Genomic DNA, 5667 nt, shown 5'->3' on the forward strand with positions numbered 1-5667 from the left:
TTTTTTTTTTTTTCATATACACATTTGCCATCTGTATGTCTTCTTTTGAGAAATACCGACTCAAGTACTTTGCTCATTTTTAAAATGAAGTTATTGCCTTTATTGCTCTTGAGTTGTCTGAGTTCCTAATGTATTTGGATATTAATCCCTCATTAGATACATGCTTTGCAAATATTTTTTCCCATTTCATACATTCTCTCTGCCCTTAGTTGATTGTGTCTTTTGCTATCCAGAAGTTCTTTATTTTGACCCAAAATTCTAAGAGGTCCTGGCACTAAAAATCCAAGCACTACTAGGTTTGTATAAAGAGAAATTCCAAGGCTTGCATACTCCTCAAATGCCAAAGGCTAACACATAAATGAAAGTTCGTTGGCTCAGTTATTTGTCCCAGCTTCACCCTAGAGGGAGCTATGGCCTGGGGCAGGAAGTTCTATCCTGGAATATGCTTCTGCTGTCCACTTTCCCTTGCCATCATCTTCCCTCAAATACACAGATGAATACACACACGTGAACTCACAGAGCATGACCTAAGGAATACTTTGGCCTGGTCTTCCTCCACTTCCAAACTTCCTATGCGGAAAGTGGAGGCAAATGTATCTAACTACTCAAAGTTTCAATCAGAACTTTCATCCTTGCCAAATAGCTACATTCTGGGTAATATTTGTTATACAATAACAGCCTCTGTATATCATCCTCCTTTGAAGGGAACGCTGTGGGTTACCTGTAACTGTAGAGATGACACATGCATCCTCATATATCCTTTCTGAAAATGAAATCTCCAAGATGGTACCATGTTAACACAAAAATTTGCCTTCCACAAGCTTATTTTAAAGCAAGGCTTCAGAAATTTGACATACCTGACCTACCTTGAGGTTGCTGCATTTTGAAGAGCTGCTACTTTCACAAACATTTTTCAATGTAAATAGGCTGGCCATTTGGAATTTTGTGGCATATTTATACAGACATAATTCATGGTAATCTCTGGAGAAGATTCCAATTTCTTTTCATTCCACAAAAATGCTATACCTAACTCTAAATGGTCCTTTGCTCAGTAAGTAGCACATCCCCTTCAGACTCCCTGTGAATGCAATTAAAGGGAAAGAGCAGAGTTAAACACCCAGCTAATTATAAAGAGGAGTAAATCTCTAAACACTGTGCCTTAAATATAATAAAGAGAATAACCTTGCAATCCAACAGGAAGCTGCTCTCTCAGCAGGATAATAACATATTAGTTTAGGACCAGGAAATGTACTGTAGTGCTTATTATCATCACCATGATCTTGATATTTATTATTTACAGACCATAGTAAGCACTGGTAGAGAGTATTATAGGACACACATATTTTTTAGGTGCACATGTGGGCCTTATTCAGGTAGTGCTGCCTAAAGAAATAAAAGACTTAAGAAAAACGCCTATTGAATTCAGTTGAACCAGGCATGATTGTTCTTTTCCAACAACATGTTTACTTTTCTCCAGTTCTTTCCATGCTCTTCAGAATCCAAAAAATTTTTAAACATGACTGATTTCTCCCCTTGAGAGACTGCAGAGTTAAGGTCTGGACTCATATTCTGTTACATTCAAGAGAAACCGTGCTAGTTACACAATGCTGACCATCAGCCCAATCTACACCCCACATCCAGTTCAGTTTCTGGGTACTCCTTACCTCTTCTCCAGTTATGACAGAACTTCCATGCATTCTGATTCTGTCCCCTGAAAGCAGCAGCAGTTGTCAAAGCTACCTCCCCTCCAAGCAAGTGGAGATCATTTGGCTCAACCGATTAAATCCTGTGGTTTAAAGTCCCATTTAAACCCATTAGCTTTTCTATAAGTCATGTCAATGGACTACTGTTAAGTGACTATTAAATCCAAGCCCCTGCCTGGAAAACTCAAGAAAATGATCATGGGTAAAGTAAATACAAAGGATAAAGTGTTCTCAGAGCTAGTATGTATCCTTTCATCAACTAACTCAACTAAGCAATGTCAAAGTATAAAGGGTGGTCACTTTCAACCACCTGGCATCTCCCACTGCATGTCCACACACCAGATTCTGCAAGAGAACCAGCCCTCCAGCCCTCTTCCACCTCTTCCTCCTCCTCCTCCTCCTCCTCCTCCTTCTCCTTCTCCTCCTTCTCATTCTCCTTCTCCACTCCCCGCCAAGTCTTGGGTTGTCAAGGATCTGAGCTAGGACATAAGGGGTTATACTACCAACTTTCTTTGCCAAACTACAGACTCAGAGAACAGCTGAATAAGCACATGTTTTTAAATGGTAATGAGGGGATGTTTGAAAGGAAAGTTATGGGAACATTTGGCAGGATATTCCTTTCCATGAGGGTAAACTGTTGTCATCCTGATGTCTGATTGTACTTTCTAATCCACTTCACTCTTCTGTACTGTGTGTTCTAGGGCCTAGGGATTTCTTTTCAAATTATTCTAAAGCAAATGACACCAGAAACCATGAAAATCTAGAGCTGATAGAACATAGACCTCCTAAGAAACCTTTCTCAGAGAATATGGGGTGAAAAGCAGGCCTGACAACTGGTTTGTTAAGCAGACATCAGCACCTAAAAAGTGATGTTCTCTCATCCTGAGCCTGAGTCACACCTTAGGCCCAGAGCTGGTTGCCCCAACCTCTTGCCACATTTGCATGCATCTTCCTTATGCTCTGCCAGCTGGAGTCTCCCTCCGCTCTCCTGGAATCCATCAGGAGGGTTGGCAGATGCTCCCTTGTATGGAGGAAAGAACAATCACTAAACAACTGCTTCACAACCTTTCTTCCGTAAACCTTGGATTTGCTTCCTTCCTCACTTTGCGTGTGCTTACGAAGAGCCCCACACTTCTACTTTTTTGTTGTTGCAGTTGTTCCAAGACCAGCTGTTAGTCTCACCATGCTTTGTTTACAGGAGACCTAGAGCTAGTTCAGATTGCTTTAACAGAGAGATTCAATAGATAATCAATAGACAATTTTCACAGGCAAGAAAAAATGCCGTTATTGATGTTGAAATATCACTTCATTTTTTGCATGGTGCTTTATTACCACAAAACTGCATTGGCAGGTATTATTGGGTCATTTTGTTTTCAAAGCAAATCTATATAACATAACTAAGTCATTATGGTGCCATCTACACAACTGATGAGGAAATTTAAGACCAGGAGAGTGAAGTGGTTTGTTCCCATTTACACCGCCAAGGGACAGGCCAGGTCTAGAAACAAGATCTCCACTCAAGAAAGTGAAAGGAGACAAACAGGAAACAGGTGTCAAGGAGAGGGGAAGCAACAAGAACGTTTGAGTGAAGAAAGGAAAGACAAGGTTCCTGGATGTGCATGTCATCATTTCTTGGGATATCTTTGACCAGAGACTCAGGTTTCTAGATAAAAGTTTAAGGCAGATCCAGAAGACACTAAAGACAGAGCAGCTCAGTTACTGGGTGTTGCTGAAGCAGAAGAAATAGACAGAGGCACAGGAGTCACTGACACTGGAGGATGTGGCTGTGAGGTTCACCCAGGAGGAGTGGCAGCTCCTGAGCCCTGCTCAGAAGCTCCTGTATAAGGATGTGATGCTGGAGAACTACAGCAACCTGGTGTCAGTGGTGTTTCAAATGAGCAAGCCAGATGCCCTCTCCTGCTGAAACAAGGAGAGCCACTGTGGACATTAGAAGATGAAATCCACAGTCAAATCAATCCAGAAATCGAGGAAGTTGATGTTCACCTGCAACAGTAATTGCAAAACCAAAAAGGCCAAAGAGGGTGGAACAATATTGTGAAAAAAATGCACTTGGAAATATTCAGAGGTGCAAACATCATCTTCCATTAAGCCCAAATCATGATATATTTGATTTACATGGAAAAACTTTCAGTTCATATTTAAGCTTATCCAACCAGAGCAGAAATGTACCATAAAAGAGCTTGCTGAGCTCAATACAGGTAGGAGATCCTTTGTCTGTGATACTCATGGGTAAACTCAGACTAAAATTGAACCCCATATTAAAATTAAAAGTAGAAAACCTACCAGCACCATGTCACAATTCCTTAAATACCAGCAAATACACAAAATAGAGAAATCCCATGAATGTGCTAAATGTAGGGAAGCTTTCTCCAAGAAGTCTCAACTCACTGAACATAAGAAAATTCACTTAGGAAAGAAACCTCATGAACGTAGTATTTGTGGGAAAACCTTCTACAAGAAGTTCAACTTCACTAAACATTTGAGTGTTCATAAGAAAGAGAAACACTATGAATGTGGTAAATGTGGGAAAGCCTTCTTCAGGAAATCTCAGTTTACTCAGCATCAGAAGATACATGCAGGAAACAAGCCACATGTGTGCCCTGAATGTGGAAAACATTTTGTCAGGAAGTCACCACCCATTGTGCATATATGAATTCATACAGGAGAGAAACATTATTTATGTAGTGAATGTGGAAGAGGGTTCATTCAGAAGGGCAACCTTATGAAACATCAACAAATTCACACAGGAGAGAAACCCTATAGATGTAGTGACTGTGGTAAGGCCTTCAGCCAGAAAGTCTGCCTCATATCACATCAGAGGTACCACACAAGGAAGAGTTCCTTTGTATGTACTATGTGGACAGTCCTATTCTCAGAAGTCAGTGCTGAATAGACATCAGAGAATTCACACCAGAGAGAAACTGTAGAAATGCAGTGACTGTGGGAAAGCCTTCATTAAAAAGGTAAAGCTGAATATCCATCAAAGAACTCATACAGGAGAGAAACACTATGGATGTGGTGAGTGTAAGAAAGCCTACTTGGACATGTCTTGCCTTGTTAAACATAAGAGAACACACAGCAGGGACAAATGCAGAGATGCAGTGAAAGTGGATAATTATACAGAAGTCACAATTTATTGGACAGTAGTAAACTCATTCAAGAGAAAAACTCTAATATAACTGTCTAAATACGATCTACGATGCTTAATATGTCAAGCATCAGTGGGCTCTTAGAAAATAGGAAAGTGGTCCCTGTGGGACAGCCAGGGGTCAGATGTCCACCTTCAGGAGGATCTGTACCAGAGAGAAACCTGGTGAATGTGGTTGTGACCCCAGTCATTAGTTATGTCTTATGTTATGTCACAACGCTGTAGGGAAAAAGAAACATTGTATATTCAATGTGAAAAAACTTTGCTGAATATTTGCTTCAGTGCCAGTTTTGAAATCCTGTGAATATAGAAACTAAGAAAGCCTTTCTGGAATACGGACCTTATTGTGAATAATCACCATGGATTATGATGGAGCTTGTAATTATGTAATGATTGTGAGAAAACCCTTGCCCTCAGGAGGTGGTGCTACATACTGGAGAGAAACTGGAAAGGCAGTAACTGTGGAAGAGCCTAAAGTGGTATCTTCTGCCTTTTCCACTAGCAGATAAAAATCATATAAAAAATGCTAAACACACTAACTGCCTTTAGCAAAAATATTAAAGTGATTTTGAAGCAAACAAGCCTTGTGAAGAAAAGGAATATTTAAGCTTTCTGTTTCTTTCCCAACCTAATTATACTGGACAGGATACTTTGAAACATTCCTATTTGTTAGTGACCCCACATTTTAAAAGAGATAGCCTCAGGGATTGGAAGTACAGTACTTACGCAAAGCCCTGTATTTGATCCCCAGAAGAGCAAAATAAATAAGAAAGCCTCTGTTTCACATTAAAAAAA

At 40.1% G+C, this 5667-nt stretch overlaps 1 pseudogene; it reads left to right on the plus strand.

Annotated features, from left to right (window-relative positions):
• Nucleotides 1–3110: 3110 nt before the first annotated feature.
• On the plus strand, nucleotides 3111–4903 carry LOC102005444 (annotated as a pseudogene).
• The last annotated feature ends 764 nt before the right edge of the window (nucleotides 4904–5667 follow it).

Source organism: Chinchilla lanigera, unplaced genomic scaffold (assembly GCF_000276665.1).
Source record: "Chinchilla lanigera isolate Chin_1 unplaced genomic scaffold, ChiLan1.0 scaffold00007, whole genome shotgun sequence".
Classification (NCBI taxonomy): domain Eukaryota; kingdom Metazoa; phylum Chordata; class Mammalia; order Rodentia; family Chinchillidae; genus Chinchilla; species Chinchilla lanigera.